At 40.5% G+C, this 24,635-nt stretch overlaps 1 long non-coding RNA gene across 1 annotated transcript; it reads right to left on the bottom strand.

Moving 5' to 3' along the window:
- Positions 1-23,225: 23,225 nt before the first annotated feature.
- LOC308405684 lies at positions 23,226-24,082 on the bottom strand. Its single transcript, XR_013973381.1, has 3 exons — positions 23,963-24,082; positions 23,536-23,659; positions 23,226-23,404 (listed from the first exon to the last, which is right to left on the bottom strand). It is a non-coding gene; the product is annotated as an uncharacterized lncRNA (long non-coding RNA).
- Between the last annotated feature and the right edge of the window lie 553 nt (positions 24,083-24,635).

The raw sequence follows: 24,635 nt of genomic DNA, 5'->3' as shown, positions 1-24,635 counted from the left end.
CAGAAAAGAAAGAAAAGGCAAGCAGTCATTTTCACTGCCAACACAACACAGACAGAAATACCAGTTTCAGCTGCATGCCAAAATTATGCCCACATGCATTCGTACAAATAATTCAGAACCGTGCCTTTATGCACCTCTGTTTATCTCACGTTTTACCATATATGCTTTATATATCGTTTATTAAACACACGTACAAAGAGGATGTTTACAATTTGCTTTGTAGTAACAGGCCCAATTAAAATCATTACCAAATGACTTCTAATCTTTATATTTACTGTATAGCCTATATAATATTTAGCATGAAACGTGCATGTTAAGTAGCACTCATTAAAACAAACAACTAGCTCTCACACAGGGCACAATATATTTACTCACAAGACTTTCACTTAATGAGAAGCAAGTACTTAAACACTGATACACTGAATATTAAAAAATATTTGTAACTCTCAAATAAGCAGTAGGTTTTAGTCATTTCAACATATATGTATACACTTATGCTATTTTGGTAACATTGTACAAACAAATAATTTCTCAAAGTCAGAATGTCAATAAATCAAATCAAATCTCTTCCCCCGAGGTCAATCTGAGAGTCATATTGGTTTTCAGGAGGTCAGGGCTCTTTCAGCAGAATCCTATCTTGTCAATATATCACAATGTAGTTTCCAGTCAGCATCTTCTGTGTGTGTGTGTGTGTGTGTGTGTGTGTGTGTGTGTGTGTGTGTGTGTGTGTGTGTGTGTGTGTGTGTGTGTGTGTGTGTGTGTGTAAATGCGTGCATTCCCGGCAGACCTGCCACTGGCCTGCTTTGACAACAGATGTGTGTAGAGTCCAGAAAGTCAGCCCATTGATCCACAGCACAGCAGACATCAAAAGATCCATAGGAGAAAGAGCAGAAAGGAGCAGGGAGGAGGGTGGGAGTATTTACACCGCTGTGTGTGTGTGTGTGTGTGTGTGTGTGTGTGTGTGTGTGTGTGTGTGTGTGTGTGTGTGTGTGTGTGTGTGTGTGTGTGTGTGTGTGACTGAGATTAGAGCTTATACAGAAAACAAAATGATTAACTTAATATCTGTAATACCTGCCATAAAAAAAAAGAAAAGAATGAATCATAACTGTCCTCCATCTTCAGAGATTACCGAAAAACTTTACATCTGGTTTACTAAAACATTACTTGTTTGCGACCCACTACGCCTGTGTTTTATGAAAAACTACTGGGGGGAAAAAGAGTGATATTCATTACTGTGATTGGGTTGGCTGAGGGAATTAGAGATGTTGTAATGCCCTGGCAACACACTCATGGATCCTAAGTTGAGTGACTTGCCAAATCTCTGGGTAGCAACACGGCAGAGAGAGAGGAGGAGAGGGGGAGAGAGGAAGAGAGCGAGCGACTGAGAGAGACTGTGGGCAAAATGCAGCACATTTGTTAAAAAAAAAAGAAAAAGGTCTCCACGTACCGAAACAAGATTTCAATTACCACGCTGCTCTCTCCATCACCCAATAGACTCTTAGGCAAACACACGCATTTGAAAAACCAGTGCCATTTATTCTATTCATTCTCTGTTTCTGACACAACACAGAAATTAAAATGTTCTTAGCAGGAGATAAATGGCACATTGAAAGACCGTATGAATAGAAGGAAGCAAGTAGAGGCAGCCTTGACTCAGTAAGTTTGCAGGGAGCTGCACCATGAACTTTCCTAATAAAGCTGTTTTGCCTGTCAAAGAGCTTCTGTTAAGAATATTTGTAAGGTAATGTATTACTGTTTTCATCAGGCCAGAAACGGTGAAAACGTGTAGTATTTCTTAACAAAAAAACCCAAAAGCACTGGAATGTATCTTTTTTTACAAGTCAGAGAGTGTCGAAAGACAAAAAAGAAGCAGACCTTAATTACTGCGATAAGGAAAAAGAAACACTGAGGTTACACAGCGTAACCCTAGGTCAATGCAAAAGTCTCATTCATGGCTATAGTTTTTAAATGTAAATTTGCTCGAAAAATGAATTTGCAGTTTCACATAGAATAGTTTGCAGCTATGAAAGGTTTATATTGATCATATGTAACTGTTGAACTCTGACTTCTCCCATAGTGTGTCTTTTGTCTGAGCTCCCTCTGTTCTCGTCTCTTTCCTTCCAGGTTTCTTCCTGTTAAAAGGGGAGTTTTTCCTTCCCACTGTTGCCTTGTGTGTGCTCATAGCGGCTAATCTGATTGTTGTGGTTTCTTTTTAATACTGTGGAGCCTTCACCTTATAATCTAAAGCACTTTGAGGCAACCTTTATATTATATTATGACTTACAACCCATAATCACATGTGGTCAGGACAATTATGCACTTTGTGTGACTCTCTTTATATTCCACTATCAAAGCCAGGATATTAATCTTGGATATTTTTTTATCGTTAATGGTTAATAACAGATGTGGGTTATGGTGGTCAAAGCCTTATACAACATTTGGTAAAATATGTGCTTATGTCAAAAACTAATTGGTGGCGGATATAAAGAGACAGTGGTAATACAGTGGTAATAGAAGACATATAATACAGATTGATAGCTATTAATCCTCTTGAGACTTTCTTTTTAGCTTTCAATAAACAAACATCTGTTTTGTGTGTCTGTGTCCAACACATTATTCAATAAAGTTATTAGTGGGTTCGGTAGCTGATTCCATCTGTTGACTGTCAGCTGATGCAATAGGAGGCAACTGATGAGAATTAGCTCTCCTACTGACTGTGAAATCTGGGCTCTGGGCGTGCGCGCGCACACACACACACACGCACGCACGCACGCACACACACACACACACACACACACACACACACACGCAAGTGCACACCGATGCTATCTTTGTGAGGACATTGCCTAATACATTTCCAACTCTTGCTTAATTCTAACTCTAACCTTAAAACCAAGTCTGTAAAACCTCCAATCAGCCAGTCAAAGGGGTGTGACAAAGTAAGAAAGGGTGTGTTTCCTTTCTTTTCATACCTTGTTAAAAAGTGGTTAAACTTTGCACTTAATGAAGAGCTATTAACCTATTTGAATAGCTGGTTGTGTGTAGATCTTCCCTTTGTCCCTCCTGCCTACTAATTTATCTTCTACGTGGATGGCACCAACAGTCTTGGGTAGACCATGGCTCAAAAGTGGCACATGGTGAGGGCAAGCTGGGTCAAAATAAGACAAGCGGGCATGTGCGCACACATGCACGTACAAAAGAGGACAGCAGACGGGACAAGGGTGGTGCATCTGCTCTTTAATTAAAATAAGGGGGGGCGCCTGCAGACAAGGCCTTAATCAAAATGTGCACTTGCTCACATACACCTACACACACATATGCAAAGAGTGACCTCTGTTGTTGATCCATGACATAAAAGTGTGAGCCACTGCAAAATAGAGAATAGGATAGGTGGGAGAGAAGGAAAGGCAGAAACACTTAAAGAAGGGCAACATAAATAAGTAGGTGAAGTATCATTAAAGCTAGAGTGTTAACATTAAAATTAGGATTTAAGATATAAGGATTGCTTCAGCTCTTAAATGTACTGGCATGTTGTATATAGTCAGGTTCATAAGTATTTGGACAAAGACATATTTTGTTTTGTTTTCTTTTGTTTAGCAAGATTAGCTCTCTACACTTGATTGATTTATTTTACATCAAATAATCAAGATGTAATTAAAGAGTAGAGACTTTCACCTCGGGTCAGTGAATTTGGCCATCACAGAATATCCCATTTCACTGCCTTGAAAAACTTTTTGGCAGTGAGCTTTTGGGTCATTTTCCGATAGCACTGTGAACCCTCATCGGGTCATTTTTGCAGCATTTCTCTAAATCTGAGCAGAGAGAACAGCCATGCACATTTCAAAATCCCTTCTATCAGCAGCCACATCATCAGTAAACACGAGTGACCCGTCTCCACTGGCAGCCATACATGTCCGTGCCACATTTCTCTTGCCATCACTCTAGTACAAGTTAAAATTGGAAATTAACACACAATGCAGGCAAAAAGAAACAGAGAAAAGAAAGAGAGCTATTTTCACTCAGAGATGGAGAAAGATAAGAAAGACAGGACAGGACAGGAAGAAGAGAGGTTAGATTTAAAGGTCAGGACTGCTCAGTGGGATTTGATAAACTGCAAATTTGAAGCTTACATGCAACTTTAAATCAGGTATTGGGTCTGAACACGTGACATTACGTTTTTTATATTGTGAAACATGGTGCAAAACAAACCGAGGTAGACCAACTGTGTTATTTAAAGGTTGCATGAAAATCCTCTGCAGGTTAAAGCAGGATAAACAGGTTAGTTTGCTCTACTGTGATGGATGTAAAGTAAATAACAGAGTGTGACTGATGCACAGTGGCCATATGAAGTTAATATAAACAGTCAAATTAGGTCAAACCTAAACAGTGTGCTGTTAGTGTAGAGCAGCGGTCCCCAACCCCCGGGCCTCGGACAGGTACTGGTCCGTGAGTCGTTTGGTACCGGGTCACGAGAGTTGAGGCTCAGGTATGAAATGTGTGGTTTTCAGGGTTTTTATCGTTTTTCAGCGTTATTTTGTTATCGTTTTTATCGTTAACTCAGTTTTCCTGGGTCTTTTCACGTGTGTTATGAATAACTCTTCTATTTTTCAGTAGCGGTACTAGTTTTATTTTGTATTTTTCCGCGACACCTTAAAGGCTGGTCCATGAAAATATTGTCGGGCATAAACCGGTCCGTGGCGCAAAAAAAATTTGGAGACTGCTGGTGTAGAGGATGAAATCAGCCAGGACAACTCATTAAACATCTGCTGACATCTGGTTGATTTCAGTTGTGTACATCCACAGCAGCAGGTCGGCTGATAACAGCCTGTACACTAAGAAAATCTACTGGAGCTCCTTATAAAAATCTACTGATATTATTTTATCATTATGTTAATAAAGCACAAGGTTCAGTTAGATTTGCACAAACATAGAAAGATCCCCCAAAGAGCTACTTTTTACTTTCTTACTTTGAGTACACTTCATAGCCTGTACTTTTTTGCTTTTACTTGAGTAAAGAAATTGAATTAGTACTTCAACTTTTACTGGAGTATTTTCAACAGTAGTATTTTTACTTCTACTTAAGTGCAGAATGTCTGTACTTTTGACAACTCTGTTTATTATTATGGGGCTTGTTGAACGGTCTGGCAAACAGCTAAGTGGGCAGCTTCAGTGGTGTCTGTTTGTTGATTATGTCAAATGCCAAAAAGCAATGAAATGACTTTAAAAAGAGGCCAGCAGGAAAAGACAGTCTGTACAATATTATTGTTGCTCATCAGGGAAGGCTAAAGGGTTTAGATGGCATCTAGAAACTAGACCCCTAGAGAGACTCCTGGAACATACTGAGCTCAGTAGGATCTTCTAGGAATGGTGATACAGATTTCAGCAGAACTGGTTGGTCAGTAAGCAGCTGTTTCATGAACGCTAGACTGTTATCTCAATTAGCCTTCTTCAGAGCAGATTGGGTTTCGGGTGTAGGTTACCATGGTGATGTATCCTGGTAAATGTAGAACCAGAGTGAAATGATAAAAGTTACCTCACAAAGTCCAGAAACCTGTTTTGTAGTACAGATCTCAGTTCATGACAAAATCTCAACCAAGTGCTAAAAAAATGCAAAGTGCTGGTGATAAACGACAACACTTAAAAATGATCTCCAGAGGAATGGGACATCGTCAACTGGCTTTTTTTCTCATTGTCAGTAAAACATTTTGTTTTCCTCAGCTGTAGGCTGATAGTTTAATGAATGATCAGCTCTGTAAGTAACAATTTGTTTATTTTTAGAAAACCGATCAGCCTTTCCTTTTTCCCCCACCACAGGCCTGTGCCATGATGTAATACTTGGAGCTCAGTGGGGTAGCTTCAAGTTCAACCTTGGGTTTTCAGGTCCATGCAGGTGGTTCGCTTTTTAAATCAATATGGTAAATAGTGCTGATGCACACATAGTGAGAGGGTATTAGTAGACTGAAAGTTTTGCCCCTCCATAATAAGAAACAGAGATTTTTAAGACCAGCTTAATTCCTTGCTCTTTTTTCCCCAGCTTGCTGCAAGCAATTTTTAACCAATTTTGTTGCTCGCTGTGTTAATATAGTGAAGAAATCCTAAGGGCTCCAAGGCCTCGTACTTGTTGACCCTTATAAAAATTTGCAAGTATGCCTGCTTACCAGTTTGAATTCTATTTTTCTATTTGCTCTTTACTTGCTCTCAGACTGCCTGGTTTTGCAGCTGAGAGAATATGACTAAAGTTGTCTTAAACATCACAGAAATACCTTCATTTTAACCTTAAAGGAATAAAAAGTTATAGCCATTAGAGATGGATATAGGAAAGTTACTTACACGTTTGGTATTTTGTATAACTCCCTTCATGGCTATACAGAGATTTATTTATATAGTGTTTTTATACTCTTGCTGATCACTTGAAGCACACGAAAATTCATTCTGTAGAGCTTTTTTACTTTCAGTCACACGCACTCACATGCTGCTTTGGCTGAAGGACTTGTGTTACATTTATCTAGAATTATCTTTCTACTCTCTATTTTCTTTTCTAATATTATAGCCTGCTCTGTAAAATAAGACACTCTTCTGCTAATACACCTGCTCTTTTGTGCACTTTTTCATATGTAGTAAATACAACCTCAAGTGTTGAGTTAATAACTGCCTGCATATAACCAGTTGCATATAACAACTTATCAGTGTATGGGTAAGTGTGGCAATATAAGACAAGGATTTTCTAGGTAAACTGAATTTATTTCATAGAATATATTCCCAAAGGCTATTGTACCCCAAAGAGTCTCTCATCACCTGCTGCAGAGAGCTGACAGAAGTACGGGCCAACACTGTCTCTTATTGTAAAAAGCTTTCCACTGCTGTTTAAAATGTTATTTTTAAATCATGTCCACAGTCCTATCACTGTGTGCACCCTGAAATGTTAGTGGGTTATGAAACAAACAAAATCTAGTGTTATGGGTTTGGTATGCTGTAGTAATCTAAGAGAAAAAAGACACATCTTTGCATTTCAGCGGAAAAATATGAAAATGTCTCCAGTCCACATCTGTGTTTTGCTCCAGCTACCAATACTTAAGAAAAAACAGGGGGAAGTCACCGAATTGTTCTTTACAAGGTCATGTGAAATCATGTAAACTGGCAAGAAGGAAACTGTAATCTTGTGATTATTTCATTTGCAAGCATTTAAAAGAAATTGCTGGGGAGTACTGGAATTGAAGATACAGGCTATTATTTTTAAGTTTATTTACTTGGAAAAACAAATATTATTCTTATAAATATACACTGATTAGTGTTTAATTATGTTTTATAACAAAATAATGCATTCTAATAACCTTAGATTTAATCCATTAAAAATACGCAGGAGCTGGCTCTGATATTGTGGTTACTCTACCATGTTGAATACAGTGGTCAAGATGGATATTGCCATTCTGCCTAATCATATTATATGTTTGTGGCTAGAGACCAGCCACATACGTAGTACACAATAGGCAAAGGAGAAAAGAACCTGTAGGCATCTGTGTACCAATGAGGCAAATTTCAATTCTTGTCTGAACCTTTAGACTCAACATATGGAGTTTGTTCATTTGTCATGAACTGAATTCAGGCCTTTAATGCAAGAAAACATGTTTATAAGATAAGATAACTCTTTATTGTCATTGGACAGTCATACATAGTACACTAGTACAATGAAATTGGAAAACTGTCCTACGTCGGCACTACATATAACACAACACGACACATTATGACACATCACAACGCAACAAACAACACAACACAGTATATTAACTTAGTATAAAAAAGAATAAGTGTATGTGTATTAACACTGTTATTATTGCATATTAATTATTATTGCACCTTGTTATAAATAGAAATATTATTATTGTTATTGTTTTAAACATTGTTACCTCCCCCCTAAAAAAAGTCCAGGGAGGTAGCCAGTCAGGTCAGCTATTTACATTGAACAGGGCTATTGCCCTGTTGTAAAAGCTGTCCTTGAGTCTATTTGTTCGGGACCTCAGCAGCCTGAACCTCCTGCCAGACGGCAGCAGCTTAAACACCCCGTGTCCTGGGTGTGTGCAGTCCCGTAGGATGCTGCGTGCCCTCTTGAGACAGCGAGTGCTGTACAGGTCCTTCAGGGAGGGAAGAGGATGTCCAATGATTTTTTGGGCCATATTGATGACCCTCTGGAGTGCCTTTCTGTGTGCTGTGGTGCAGCTGGAGAACCACACACCGATGCAATGGAGCAGCGGTAGAAGACGGTCAGCAGCTCCTTCTTCAGGTCCATTTTTCTGAGGATTCTCAGAAAGTGGAGATGCTGTTGGGCCTTCTTTAAGACCGCAGAGGTGTTAGAGCTCCATTGGAGGTCTGTGTCTATGTGCAGACCCAGAAACTTGAAACTGGAGACCCTTTCCACGCACTCCCCGTTGATGCTGACAGGCTGCAGCTCGGACTTCCTCCTTCTGAAGTCAACTACCAGTTCTTTTGTCTTGGTGGTATTGAGGTCCAGGTTGTTATCTACACACCAATCTGACAGCCTCTGAACTTCAGCTCTGTATGCCGTCTCATCTCCCCCTGAGATGAGCCCCACCACGGTGGTATCATCTGCAAACTTGATGACTGTGTTGTCTGGGTGGGAAATAACACAGTCATGTGTGTACAGAGTGTACAGTAGGGGACTCAGTACACAGCCTTGTGGAGAGCCGGTGTTGAGGCTGAGGGCTGAGGAAAGATGAGGCCCACTCTAACTCTCTGTACACGGTCTGAGAGGAAGTCTCTGATCCAGCGGCAGGTGGTAGAAGGAAGTCCAATTTCCAACAGTTTAACTATTAGTCTGTCCGGGAGTATCGTATTGAAAGCAGAGCTAAAGTCAACAAAGAGCAGCCTGGCGTAACTGCCCTGCACTTCCAGGTGAGTGGTTGTTTATTTATTCCTGATATTATTGTCAGCAGATTAGAAGTGTGACCCCCCCAATCTCCAGACAGCTGTTGGCTAAACAACAACAGCTGTTAAGCAAAAATTGTGGCAGCTAATGATAGCTTTGTGTGTCCTTAAAAAAAAAAAAGATATCACACTTTTCTCCCAATACACCGTCATATGAGAGCAAATTCACTGTCCAAGTCCAACAATGTTAGATTCATTTTAAAGAACGTTTTACTTACACCGGCCAACAGCAGCTAACAGAGGCTAACAGCAGCTAACAGCAGCTAACAGAGGCTAACAGCAGCTAAAAGAGGCTAACAAAACCTAACAGAGGCTAACAAAACCTAACAGAGGCTAACAAAAGCTACTGATAGAAAAGTCCAGGACATTCTCAACAACTAACCTCAGTGTCACTATCACTTATCATCTCATACTGGGCTTCTTTCACAAAGTTTTACAGCCTCATCCAGAGTTAACCCTTTAAAGCCGGTCAGAGCAGGCACGCTCCATTTCGTGTAACTATTTTTAAATCCCTGTAGAACCGGAACTGCGTAAGCTAGCACAGTATTTTTTTTTGCATATGAAACCGGAGCAATTGTACTTACATCTTATGCCATCAGCTTGTCCTAGGTCACGGTTTCCTTCCACATATAGCTTTGCAAATATTGCATAAAAAGCGCTTGCAGGAACAAAAACATAATATTCCAGAAACACGCTTAGCCTATCCGATCAGCTGTTCGTAACACTTCCCACATTGAAACAGACGACAGCGCTAATGATCGCATGTCCGCCATTACCTGCCCGAAACCGAAAGTGACGTCATTTTCGCAGAAAATGCAGTTTTTTTTTACTTGTAGGCCTTAAAAGCCTATACTGGTGTTTTTATAAGTCATGTCATGTTTGACTTAATGCTTTTCTAAATAGTTGCTGGGATGCTTAGAACTCTAATTGCACTGCTGGAAATAGTTTATTTTGATGCACATGCTGTTGTCTTTGCAAATTTGCATCATAGGATTGTTTTTTTGTTTTTTCTGCAGTATATAAAAATTGGTGTATCTCAAAAATAAAACTATGAAGACACTCAAAATAAATTTTCTGTTGTTGTAAACTATTTTTTGCAACTTTTTTGTATTTAAAGTTTTGAGGGATAAACCTCTTAAATTTCTCCAAGTAGAAAGCGATTTTCAATTTTTTTGTAGTTTATTGCACTTTTTTGCAATTTATGTAGTCACTATGGACTTAATGCATACATATTAAAATTTGGGCTATAACAGTTGTATTGATGTATAGCAACTTGAAATGCTCCCAAAAATGGCACTACAGCATGTAAAAATATAAAGTAAGCTCTAGCGGCCTTGGTTCTATGGTAGGTCTTAAAGGGTTAACAGACAGCAGTTCTCACCTGGCATATTGACAGCTGAGGTAAAGAGCGCACAGACAGCCTACGCTGACTACAGATGAATAGCGGCCAGCGTTTTGAGGGGGCTGCCAAATATTTAACAAATCAATTAAAAAATTCGGAGTGTTTATATTAGTCAAATATCTTAAAACATACAATCTTTTGTTTTGGTTTTTGTTTTGTTTTTTTGCGGGGTGGGGATAGGGGGTTCTTTTTTACAGTAGTAGAAACAAGCTGGCTGGCCACAGCCATTATGGGTTAAAGTGTAAATTTTATGCTTTTGAGCTCTAATTCTGTTCGTGCTACAGTGGCCACCATAGCTATGATTTCAAACTTACGAAAAATATTCAGTTGACTAGAATCCGCAGTCTACTGACATCTACTGGTGAGATTTTACATACTGCAACTTTAAAGTAATTTCAGGATAATGCGAGACTGTGCAAATTTTCATGGTTTTCAGGCATTCCATGCATAAAAGTAAATACCAAGAGTTGCCACATACACTCCAAAATCTGTACTATATAATGTGTATATATATTTTTTAAATTGCTACATTATCACTTCAGTAATTCCTTATTTAAAACACTTTCTGGTAAAAGCAGGCGAATCCATCTGCGTGAACACTTTTCCCTACAGAAGTAGTTCTAAACTGAGTGTGCAACTGAATCTCTACGGTTGCTCTTTGGGGAATGTCTCACTGGAATAGTCAGAGTGAGCAGGACCCCATATATCCACCATAACTAACAGGATTAAACCTGACTGGGTAGGGAGACTGATAAAGGGGGGGGGGGGGGGGGGGGGGAGTTAGTGGAAGAAATCAGGTTCTCGTCTTTCACAGCAATGGGAGAAAGAAAGGAGGAGGGGAAAGAAGAAGCAAGTTATAAGCATCAAAAAGAAGAGGGTAAGGAGGAGGATCAGAAGAGACTGATCAGTGTGGCTGGAATGGTGGGGAAAGCAGAGTATGTCTGTGTATATCTATACATAAAAAATCATTTTATGTTTACCTACGCAAGTGTTTCCACCATGGATGAGTAGTCCTCCTTCCATCAGCTCTGTAAGGCATATATTCACCAAACCTGTCCCGTGGGCAATTTAAGAGCAATTTCGAAATGCGTTCACACTTTAATGCCTTCAACACCACTGAACACACACACACACACACACACACACACACACACACACACACACACACACACACACACACGTGCATATACACAAAGCCATGTAGTGCAGGGAGCATAAAATCAAAAAGCACAGGTCAGCAAGATTTGGCATTATTAATCGAGCAGCATCTAATATTATATTAATATTTAGCAATATTAATCAACTATGGTGAGGGACAGGGAGGGGGGGGGAGGGAGAGGACCTGTTTTGCATCATCCCATGCTGAGTAAAATATGTTTTCCATAAGGTTGTCTTTTGCAAAGTGTGAGCCCTGCTCTGCTGGGTTTTTACATTAACACCCTGCAAGAAGTCATTCACCACAAGCACTGCAATTTCCTAAGTAATAAGTCAGCATGTTATATTATTCAATAGTCTTTCAGTTTCCTCTGGAAGCTACACCAGGGTTTAAAATCATGTTCCTGCTAATGTTTTAGCTATTAAAAAAATGTTGCACCGAGACCTGAAAAAGAAAAAATCTGATTTGCTTACTAATGCATCTGAAAGCAATAACTACATTGCAGTCCCATGAGCGAGGCTGGTGTAGCAGATGGAAAAATGTAAATAAATGATCAGTTGACAATCATACTGCGAGCTTTTTCATGAGAGAGAGTTATTAGAACCGCACAAGAAAACACAATCAACAAAATCAAGAGGAGGTGTGAGTTTATTTAAATGGTAAACTAAGAAGGGGAAACCGAGTCACCATCATTAATTTTCCAAAGTCAAAAAGTTTGTGCTACAGATTTTGTGTCTGGTGCTGAACTCTAAAAAAAGAAAAGGAAAGAGAAAAAAGTTTGTCTTTTCATCTCAGTGCAGCTGGTTTTTGAGAATGTCCTTCAAAAGGCCCTTCCTAAATCCACCGGTGTAACATCCACTCTGCTAAAAAAGCCCTACAGGCTAGAGAAGAGGACTTAAACTGTTTTAGATCTTGAGTACAGCTAAATAAATGTAGTTGAAAATGAATGAGCAGAGCTCTGCCAAAAGGTGTGACCTAGTCAACCTTGCTCAAGTCCCAAGTCTACATAAAACGAAAAGAGTATGTGAGTGGAGAGGAGCCACAGTAATTTCTGCTTGCTGCTCAAAGCAGCCTGTAATCACTCTGCTCCCAGCTGCTCTGGGATTTCTATCTGCCCCTGCAGAGAGAAAACCTGTTTGCTTTGTAACAGGTTTGGCTCGTCTTATCTCCACAACAGTGACAAAGTGTGAATCCTGCCCTACAGTTGCACCCTGGGCTGCTAGAATGTGTTCTTTGCATTCAGCTACAATGTGAAGTGAAAGAGGTGGTATGGATGTGTATAAAGTGAAAATGGAAATTCACGTCAGTGCACAATAACACATCTGTTCAAGCTGAAACTTAATTTCAGAGTAAACTTTGCAGTTAGAGTCAGATAGTTCAGTGCATGTGCAGAGGCAGCAGCAAACAGCCGGAGGCCAGGAGAAGAGGAAGTGAATTAGTTTGAGTTTGTGGTTTGTCTGGACCTCTGCACATACACAGAAAAGCTATCACACACATCCATGTGCTGTTTATCGCTATGGATGACAAAATTTATCTAAGTCACTTAAAAAGATGCTTCAAACTCTATGATCTTGCGTGAAACAAGACGATTCGACCTGCCTCATTTCTGCCTGCTGTTTATTTACTTTCCGGCTCTTTGAAACGTCGCGGCAAATGTCGAGGAAAAGCACCGAGTTTTTTAAATGGACTAACAATGAGGTGGAGTTGTTGCTGCGAGTAACACAAAGGTACAAAGTTGCAAAGGCGAGTGAGAATTAAAGAATTTGAAGAAAAGCTATCTGAAGCATGTACAAACTATTAATCTTTGACAGGGATGTCAAAATTGAGAGCAAACAAAACAACTGCTGTATAATGCCCTCTGCTATCTTAGTTTAATTGGTCACTTGACTGCATCACATGACTAAAATGTGTCATTGCTTTGAAAAAGTCTCCGTTTTCGCTGTCCACACTGCGACGCGAAAGCACCGTTTTCAAACGTTTTCAAGAGCGTTTTCAAAACACTGCGTTTTTGTTGAGTGAAAACACCGTCTCAGTTTGGATATGAGGACAAACCGGGGAGAAAACGATGCGTAAAAGTAAAAAAGGCATCGTTTGCAATGAAGTTGTGATTCTGTTGCCTTTGAAATTGTTGGTTTGAAGACGGAGACCTGGTCCTCAACCGCTCAATTAGTTGCTGTCTTCAAAGCGACTTTGGTGCATCAAGACGGCAATAACATTTAATCAGTTTGCTATCAGTTTGTAACTCATTGGTGTCCAGTTTGCAATTACACACAATCTGTTTGTGATGATACAGTGATTAACTGTGATTAGTCTGCAAAATCACAAATATCCTGCTGTCAACATACGCAGATATTCACTAAAAACTTACAGAGTCTGGCCAAAACCTACAAGATCTGAAGCAGAAACTTAAAGATTCCTCCAGAAATAGTGACGTAGTTAAAGCTGATCAGTTGATTCAAGATGCCCAGTATTCATGCTTTTATATAGGCACTATAACCAGGATGCAACCACTCAGCAACCTCTTAAGTGACCTAATGGAAAGAGTCTCATTGCAGAGGAGTTGTGCTGAGTTACTCTGACTGATTCAGAGTGACTGCAACATGTTGCCAGTCTGTCTCCATCTATACATTAGACAGAAATTATTTGCTTCACCATTCTGTCTGAGAAGGATTGCAATCAATCAGTGATTGTGATTATTTGGAGACAGGTTGCCTCCCACCAGGCGACCTGTGCAGTTGCCCTGCATTCAAAGGGTTGGTCGCCCGGAGGTTTGGTTACAGAAACTGCTTCCGATCAGTCGCTGAATGCAAAAAAAAAAAATCAATGCAATTCTTTCATCATATTTTTACTTGAGTGTGACAAAACCATTTATGTCTGATTGCTGTTTTTTTCATGAAATCATGATCAACTCAAGTATTGCTTTACCGAGTGCTGACCTCATACCTTTTAAATTCCTGGAGTGGTTCCTATTCAATCAAAGAGCTCACACATAAATCAAGCTAAATATTCCTGTAGGGGTTTCTTCCTTCCTTCTTTCCCAGCCACAGTGCCCTTGAGCAAGGAATCTAGACTTCAGGCCCAGCAGAGCAGCTGAGAGAACACTGGGTGTATGCAGCTGCAGTTAGTTGTTCCCAGGTATTAACATTTGCCAGGGTGCTGCTGTAATGAAAACAAGTGTGCTCCATTGACTTTCTTGGATGAATAAAGGGTGATAACCCATAAACACTGATGACTGATACAGACACTCAGAGAGATTATATAGCTCATGTAGCCTGCACAGAATGCTGTAAGGAATCAGAGAGAGGGACTGGAAAGTGGAGATACTATTATAATGGGAATAAATCACGCCACACTCTGGGGCTTGAAAATGAAACCTGACATGGGCCATAAATCTTCAGGGATGTAAATAAAGCAGGACCAGAAATTAGATATTAGAACTTCAATATCTGATGACACCAACTCTAAAATGCTTATAGTTTTATCTAAGGAGCAAAATATTATACAAATAACTAACATGTTCCAAGAAAGAGGAAGATGGAGAAAGGGTAAAAAAAAAAAAAATATGAGGAAAAAGAAAAAGATTTGGAGAGCGCAAAGATTAATGCAAGCAGTAGACAGCATGAGAAGCGAGAGAGAGAGAGAAAGAGACAGGGATTATGAGTACTTTTCTTTTGCAGCCTCATCACAAACAAATAAGCCGATCGTCAAGACCCAGCCAGGCAATTAATATTCAAGGAATTAGTTTTCTTTTTAAAAAGGAGGGGAGAGGAGATTTAGATTCTTTTCCTCCCTTTGCTGCACGAGGATCCTTTTTGCAAGCTTAGGCTTTAAACAGCTTGAAATCACTTTGACAGCCTGCTCTATCTCATGGAATACACACACACACGCAAACACACACTACAGGGAATTTTAATTTTCAACCTGTGAAATTGTAATTGCCTCCCGTGCAAGAGGCAAAGGATTGTGGGAAGGCAAACTCCCATGTATCAGCTCTGACAGTACGACTTCTTTATTTGATCGTCATTATCTATTTATTGGTAAGTTTAAGTTTTGAAGTAGTTTTTATCTCTTATTTTCCTGCTCCCCTTTCGCCTCTGTTTTTTCTTCCACTCTCGCACTTTCCTGCGCTCAGATCTGTTTCACAGCGCTGAGGCGAGCCTGGCAGAGCTGACATTAAATTAACTGGAGCTGTCAACGACAGGAGGAGGGTGGCTAGGAAAAAGAAGAGAAAATGAAAAGAGCAGGGAGGAGAGGACGAAACATGAGGAGGAAATGAACAAAAGAGAAAGAAGAGTGATAAAGAGAGAAAAAGAGCAAAAGGTGAACCCCCACCCCCACACCCACATGACAGGAAAATGTGACGAAAATGTCTTCAGGGAACTTGAATGCCATTATTGTTTTTCCTTTTCTGTTCATTTTGTAGTTCTGACTCCTCTTGCTGCGAGGCTGCCCTGCGAATGACTTCTCAACTCCGTATGTGTGATTGTTGTTTTGCAGACCGCCTGCCTTGCAAACTGTCAGCAAAAGCTATGTTCAGCTCAGAAAGAAAAAAATAACTTCAAAATATGGCATGAAAGCCTTGCACATGCATGTAATTAGCTGTGATATTAAGTCATTTTCAACCTGTCAGTGCTCTTCTCCCTCAACCCAGACACTTGCACTATGAGGTGAAGAGGTGTCTATTAAATAACAACTCCCTTTTATCAGTGAAAGTCCTTTAGATGTATGAATATGTTTGGATATGATTTGAGTTTGTCTTCTGCTATATGTGCACCGAATGGGGAATGGAGGACAGGTGAGTTTACCTTCTTTTTTCACCAGTGAATGTCCATAACATCAGTTCAGTTCTATTGTATCAGTACAGTGCCAATTCACAATAACAGTTGCATCAATGTGCCTTATATTTATATTCTAAGGCAAAGACCCTACAACAATCCCAAAAAGCACAATAATAATGGACTGCATTTATATAGCGCTTTTCGAGACCCTCAAAGGGCTTCACAATTCCACTATTCATTCACTCTCACATTCACACACTGGCAAGCTAAAGTTGTAGCCACAGCTGCCCTGGGGCAGACTGACAGAAGCGAGGCTGCCATATTGCGCCATTGGCCCCTCTGGCCATCACCAGTAGGCGGTAGGTGAAGTGTCTTGCCCAAAGACACAACGATCGAGACTGTCTAACCCGGGGCTCGAACCGGCAACCTTCCAATTACAAGACAAACTGCCAACTCTTGAGCCACGATCGCCCTGAACTACGATCGCCCTGAACTACGAACGCCCTACACAACCTAGTAGCAACCATTTGGCAACAGTGGGAAGCAGAGATGAGTGAGAGATATGACAGAGGGAGAAAAGCAAAAAAAAAACCTAATGAGGTGAAAAGGGGGATGATATATAATTTTAAAAAGTAAGGCAGAAGAGAGAGGCTGCCCTATTGTAGTTATTTTTAATATACCAGAGTAGTTTTCAGTATCCTTATTCACCTTTTGCTGGATGATGGTTATTGCTCTCAGTTCATCTGTGTGGGGAAACATTTTTTAGCTCCTGTCCCTTCTTTATTTAGGCAGTTTTTCTACTTCTCATTGGCTGCCTCATGCAAACAAAAGTTTTCACCAGCGGGTGGGTGGAGCTTCTGAGCCTGAACTGATCTCCGCTCAGATTGTTTCACGGCTTGGCAGGGCAAACTGTGGGGGTGTAGGGAAGGAGGACCCAGGCGTGGAGCTCTGTGTGCTTAGCAGTGCGTTTATTTACAGTGATGGAAAAACATGACAATAAATCCCCGTGCTCTACCGACTCCTGTGACGTGTCCTCTTCCCAGTGCTAATACTCCTGTCTCCGCTTCTCCGTGATGAGCACCCCGTGCTCGCTGTCCTCTCGTCTCCCCGCTACTCCTGGGGACATAAGAGAGAAGCAGCAGTCAGACACACAATAATGCAGCAGACTTAAACTAGGAACTGGTCGAGAGACTAACGTGAAGCCACGCAATGATCCAGCGTCGGAGAGAGCTCCACCACACTCTCAAGTACCTCCTCCGACGAGGCCTGATCAGCTGCAGGTGTGTCACGGTCTTCAGGTGTGGCCAATCACCTCCCAGGGCCACACCCACCAGGCCTGAAGATGCCTGTAAACGAGTGCTTACAGCACACCTGCATCCACACACATATATCTACAAGCAGGGAGAACGAGGGACAGCAATACCAAAAATACATATATTATAATACAAGTTCATTACTGGTCAGGGTCCCTGGGTCACTCAGACCCAGATACCCTGACAGATTGACTTGATACAGAGCCGAGAGTGATAAAAGACTTTGCGTTTAGAGCGGCCTGAAGGGATGTTTCACACAGAAATGCGGAGAAAGTTTCTGGTCTGTCAGTGAGGGTGAAAGCATGCAGCCTGTTCTACAGTGACCACTTGAGTCATAGCCTGGAGGATGTGTGGAGAAACCCACCATGGCTGGATCTCTGGACCTTTATATCGATCTACAGTGTATAAGTTTTTTTTCTGGTATTGGTTTATTCAAGTAAATTTTCTTTTTCCAATCGGTTTGAGAAGAGTTTAATTTCTTCATGTAAATGTAATTCAATTTCATGTAAATTTAATTGGTCAGACTGGGCTGAGTTCTTGACCTCACCAATATTTGTTCTGACACTTTGTCCACTATGCAAGTTGAAACAGCAGTAAATAGACTAATATGTACACTTATTCAGGTAAAGCCATCTTCATGATCGCTTAGCACAGACCTGCCCAAAGTGTGGGGCCCGCCCCCTGGGGGGGCGCGGTATGAAAAGGGGGGGAAAAAAAACAAAACGCTTGGACACTGCTAGCACGGGGCGCCCACAGAAACGCAAGAGATGAAGCATCGCTGAATATGTTTCCAAACCAACTTCATTTTAAGCCAAAGACTAGAAAATATGGTGAAGCATATCTTCCTTTTGACTTCACCTGCACAAGTGCCAAGGTAGGTCTCTGCAACAGAATTAGTTTTCCCTGCGTCGGGAGCAGCGCTGGGCTCTTCAAATCACTGACAAACAGTATCCCACATTCTTGATTTTTAGTTCACAAACACTTGTTGTAATGACTAACTACTCCTGACATTTTGGAGATGTTAGCTCTTTATACAGTAAAGTTACAGCGGGATACAAATAATATCAGTCTGATCCTGCCACGATTTGTTCCCCCAGTTCAAATCATGGACAAACAGTATCCTACAGCTGTTTATGTTTTTAAACCCATTTTGCACAGAGAGGCATTTTTGAAAAATGTATTGATAGCAATGTTGAATACTATTACACAGAAAAAAAACAACTACATGTAAAATAATTACACCGTGACGCCTCTGCCTTTCTAAATGGAGGGACAGGAACTGCATATGTATATGTAAGCATGTAAAACCTGAAGATAGTCAGATTAACAGTATTTTGTCTCTATCTGCCATTCTGCAATTCATCTCATGTAAACAATAACATGGCGCACAGCGTGACGTGAATAAAGGCGCATACCTTTGATGTTGCGTGACGAACTGTATTCCTCGTCCACACGTAAACGCAAAAACTGAGTTTTAAAACAATCTCCGTTTTCGGTGATTCGAAACGCTGTTTACGTGTGAACGAAAGGTCCAAACTCATAGAAACAGCTGCGTTTTCAAAAATACCCGTGTAGGTGTGGACGTAGCGTAAAAGAGTTAGTAGTTTATTTTATTACCACCTGTAATTTATTGCAGATTACTTGTATTTGCTTAATTGTTTACATTCTGCAAAAAAGAGCAATAAGGATGATAAATAAAGCTACTTCAAGAGAACCATCAAATCCACTTTTTATCAAATTAAATATTCTCAAATTTAAAGATTTGGTTGACCTCAGAACTGCGCAAACAATGTACAAAGCAGCGAATAAATCTTTGCCCCACTACATTCAGAACTTGTTCCAAATAAGACCAAATACTCATGACCTGAGAGGAATCCTTATGTTCAGCAAGCCAGTAGTAAGGACAAATGTACAATGTCAGAGGAGTTAGTGTGTGGAACACCTCTACAGATGAAATCAAGACAAGTACATCAATACAAAAGTTCACACGATTGTTCAAAAATAATAAATTGTATGAATATATGAAATCTTCCTCTCAGTGACTGAGTTGTCTCATTGTGTCCTCATTTTTTATAGATCAAGGTCTGAGTAACCCAACCTTAAGTGTTCATTAAGGTGTTTGTCACATAGATAGAAAATAAGCTCAGAGGTTAAGCAGCTGTTATAGACAGAGTGATTCGTTTATGTAAAAATGTAGTTTGTTGTTGTTCTGGTTTACGTGCTGAAAATGGTTTTATTTGTGTATGTTCAATGTGTTAGACTTGTACATAGTTAACCATATATGATCAAATAATGTTGAATCCTGGATATGGATTTGTAAGCAATGAAATTTGAAATAAGGGGGTAGGAGCAAGAAAAGTGTAAACTTCATCCTACTCCTTTTCGAGCACACGCGTTCTGTAGACATAGATATATACATGAAAACTTGATGATTTTTAATTTTTTTTTTCTGTTGTTATTTCAATTATATTTGCATGTTCGAAATAAAATTATATCTATCTATCTACTAAATGTGGGTGTGCATGGATGGAGGATGTGTGAGTGCAAGGGGGGGCGTGACATTTTTCTTGTAAAACAAAGGGGGGCCCAGCAAAAAAAGTTTGGGAACCACTGGCTTAGCAGATATGATATATCTACATATCTCTACTCTTAAAAAACACCCTTAATTCAGCATTCTTCTTTCACACATGTGAGAATATTGCCAATAAACATTAACAATGTAGTTATGTAAATGAGCATTGTTTCATGCGTGGACAACGCCGCAGGAACATTTCACCATGGCAACAAACCAGCCCTCAGGAGTCTCAGGCAATGTACAGTTATTTCCATGACAACATCATTAAAAGTTTCTTGGAAGCCAAGTGAAGTACTCTAATCAAACATTAGCAAGAGGAAAACAGCCACGAGACCTCAAGGTGATCTCTCTGTTTTTCTCTTCTGTTTTTTTCTTTTTTCAAATTCCTGTTTAAAAAGATATTATGCACGTTCCTGCTGTTTGATGAAAAATATTCAACTCAGACGGTTCATTAAACTAAAACCTGCTAAATGTGGCACATTACCGCAATTAGCAAAGTTTCTCGGAGTTACTTTTTTGACCCTTCCCACGGTAAAAGTGAGTTGTAAGCTTGCCAAGATCTACAGCGTAGCTCTTATCTGAGCAAACTTACCTGAGTGAAGTGCTCTCTCTCTCTCTCAGAAGAAGAAAAAAAAAAGCAGCTATGAGCAGTCCAGCAGTTCAATGAGAAGCTTTTCATTAAGTATCCAGAAGCTGGAACAAGTTGAACATAAATGACATCATGAACTCCTAAATAGACTTCATTTTGACAGGGCTTTTGTGTGGAGAGATTTTATTTCATCGACAAGATTTCACGACTATGCAGACAAGTTCACGATGACTTAACAAAAATCTTCTCTTTTTTTTTTAGTTTCAGACAGATAAACTAAATGATTTTATCCACTTCCTGTTGTGCAAACAGCACACACTTGGCATGTTTAGGGACATTAAAACTGTCTCCAAACTAATAACAGCTTTTAACACCAAGTAATACTGCGGCGCTGCCGTGTCTCTGTGTGCTTATTAAAGTGCTTTCAAGAACAATGAAAGTGTGGAGCTAAAATATTGACTTTGGTCTCCCGTCCCACTGGTGATTACAAACACCCTTAACCGTTCAAAGTCAAAGATGTATGTAGGTCCATCAAACACGAAGACACAAAACCAGAGACACACAAAGAAACACACTGAATCAGAACTGGCAAACCACCAAGACGCTCAATAGAGCCAATCTCTCGCTCACACGCCAGGCTGTGAATTCCCAGTTTGCTTTGCAGCGACAATGGGGTGTGTGTGCAAGTCTGCGTCTGTGCGTGAGTGCAGATAAAAACGCCACAATCACTGAATGCAGGCACAAGGGCCACCAAACTAAATGCTTGGACGGAGCTGGCATGAGGACCCATGTACACACACATATATATGATTAGGAATGGATATGCTTGCCAAGACAGTTTCCCCTCTGTTCCTGAAGGCACTAAGGTGCTTAAGCACTCAGCCTATATGGAAAGGCAGAGTGTGACAGAAAGAAGGGGTAGGGTGGGAGGTGAAGAAGACAAAGCAACAAAGCAAGTTGGTCACCAAAATTGCAAAAATTAATTGGTTACACCCATGTGGGCTTTCATTCACACTCAACAATTGCACTTGGGTCTAGTTGGAGCAAATTAAGCCAGTTTTAGGTGAACTATCCATCAGTGCAAATATTTCCATTCATTATCACAATCCGTCCTTGTCCTTACTCAATTAATAGCCGGAGTACTGGTTTAATTCCCTGTAGCTCAAGTCTGATATGGCTTCAGTGTGCTTCTTTACAACATGCGTTTACGATGTCGGTGCATGCAGTGCGTGCAGAAATGTGCGCAAAATTTGGAAGGTGGTGAGGAAAAGAAGGATTTTTCCAACCTTGTTTCCAAAGAAGGTCACGGCGGCAGCTGGAAATTAGTGCAGCGCTGCACGCACATTAGCGGATATTGTTTCAGCCAGGCCTCAGTTGTAAGGTAATGTCAATCACTGCTCTTACTGTGTATCTGCCCCGGGGCCAAGTAGACCACCCTCCCTCCAGACACACACGCAAGCGCTCACAAATCGCAGTATTTTCATATTTCTTTTTGTGGGCTCGTCATCCTGCGTCAATTAGAATCAGCGCTGTAATAAATGGTGCGTGAAAGGCTTTGATGGTGTAAATATTTTATTTGCACCTTCAGCGCTGTTGTCCGTGTAATCTCGCTGCTGCAGCTTTGACTGGCATGGAGGAAAGATGCTGGTTAAAATTCTGAGCTAAAACACACGGGGAGAGAAAATGATACTTTTAATGAAACCGTTGTGAAGCATGCTGAATGACAGCATGGTAAATTGACTGTGCTAAATTGGGCTTAACCTGACATATATCAACATGGGATTTATGTCAGGTTTTTTCATTCTCTGTACTTTAATGACTGCTTTCCTGCAGGAAAGCGGAACAAACATTAACAAGAGTGGTATCAGGTAAAGTCTAAAAAAAGCAAAAACCTTGCTTTCTAAATTGTATTTGTTTGCTTTCATGTATTGAAAATTGAAACAGTCGAAATATCCATTAATCAAAAGAATCATTTACATTCAGATAAGCTCGAGCAGAGGCTACTGCATACATAATCCTAGAGATGGATGCAGAAAAATGGTGAGAAATTTACTTCATTAGATGAGAATGAAAAGGTCATTGCCTGAGACTGTGGCTAATAAGAATCTCCGTCAGCCGGTGGCTGATGTCAAGACCCTCTGTATTAACCAACAATTCACACTAGTTATTGCTATCAAAGTGTATATAGTCTAATTTTGACATGCATTTATTTAAACAGAACTCATCTTCTGTGAAATTGAAGTTTAATCTGAAATTAATTGTATTCTTACGAACTTTTGATCAGCTCAGTGGAAAGGGTACCTGGAAAGCCAGAAGAGAAGACTAGCTAGTGCATGTCATTCTACAGCACTATTAGAGTTACCGGATCATGGGCGCTCAGGACACACAGATCCAGTCAAAGAAAAGAGCTTGGATGGAATAGCAGAACTCAGAGGGTAAAAAATTCACATTTGCAACAAGGCTTTTGGAGTATTGATTTTACTTAGAATTTTAGCCCTGGGAGAGAGGAAGCAGGTGGGGGCAGGTGAGCGGAGACTGGAGAACAGAGGTGTGGCTGGTACAGTTAGCCGAGAGCAAAGTGGACAGCGGAGAGGGCAGGTTTTATCCGGTGAGAGTAGAAGGTGGATGGTGGGGTGAGGCAGAACTGGTGGCTGGAGGAGAAGAAGAAATTGAGATGGAAAAATGGATAGCTTAGAGGTCAAAAAGAGCACAAGGAGAAGAAGACGATAACTTTATAGTTACAGGTGTGGTGTGGTGTGGTGTGGTGTGGTGTAGTGCAGACCTGAACAATCCAGTAGGGAACGATAAAGAGAGCCAGGGGTTAAATACTGCTAAGTCTTGATGAGCTGATGAATCTCAAGTGTGGCTGTTTAATTGGCCAGAGATGCAGGAATGTGGAAACACACCTAGATAGAGGGAGCGAGAGAAAGGGAAAGAGGGGGCAACACGAACATTAGGAAACGAGAGAAAGGTCAAACGGAGGCAACAACAACAGCAATGAGAGAGAGAAGCATAGTAACCAGGGGGCTGTGCAGTGATTAAGCATTCAAAATGATTTTAAAAATGATTTACATTCTACATTCTTGGTGCATGTGTTTCATTTTTATTAACTTCTAATTAGAATTCATCCGATTCTTGTGTCACATGGTATGTACAGTAATTTGAATGAGTTCTGGGCAGCATTGTTGTGTGGCTGTTAGAACCGTTACCTGAAAGCAAGAAGGTCTTGAGTTTAACGCCAACATCTTTCCATGTGAAGTTTGGATGTTCACTCTGGCTTCCTCCCACAGTCCAAATATATGAAGTTAGTGGAGTTAGGTTAATTGGTGCTTCTAAACGGACCATAGGTATGAGTGTGAGTGGTTGTGTGTCTCTCTGTGCAAGCCCTGCCACAGTGTGTACTCTGTTGGGATAGGCTCAAGCCCCCTGCTGGAAGAGAATGGATGGATGGACTTTTAGGAATTGAAAGGGCAAGTAGCTGCCAGGTACACTCAAATCAAATGCACTTGATTTAACTGATCATCAGTAAGTGTGAGCACATCTATAAAATCAGATGTTTTTGCAGTTTGCTGGTCTGGAGCTTTCAGGTACGCCTAAATAAAATTCTACAATCTTACCAGGAGTGAATTTCTGAGCATATTCACCCCAACAACAGTCCATGCAAGGCTTGGAAACAACAAAAATACCATAAATACATCTCACACCCTATGGGCCACAGTTAGCATGTTAAATGTTAAAGTTTGTGGCGGCATAACTAGAAGATGATTCAAGCACTGTTTATTTGGAAGGGTTGCCATGCTTCTTCTCTCTAAAAACAAAACAAAACATGGCTGCACAGCTTAAATGTGCAAAGTTGACTCTGAACAAACCACAAGGCTTTAT

Source organism: Rhamphochromis sp. 'chilingali' (assembly GCF_963969265.1).
Source record: "Rhamphochromis sp. 'chilingali' genome assembly, chromosome: 11".
Classification (NCBI taxonomy): Eukaryota; Metazoa; Chordata; class Actinopteri; order Cichliformes; family Cichlidae; genus Rhamphochromis; species Rhamphochromis sp. 'chilingali'.
Note: the sequence above shows the minus strand (reverse complement) of the source record. Positions and strands in the feature narration are given on the sequence as shown.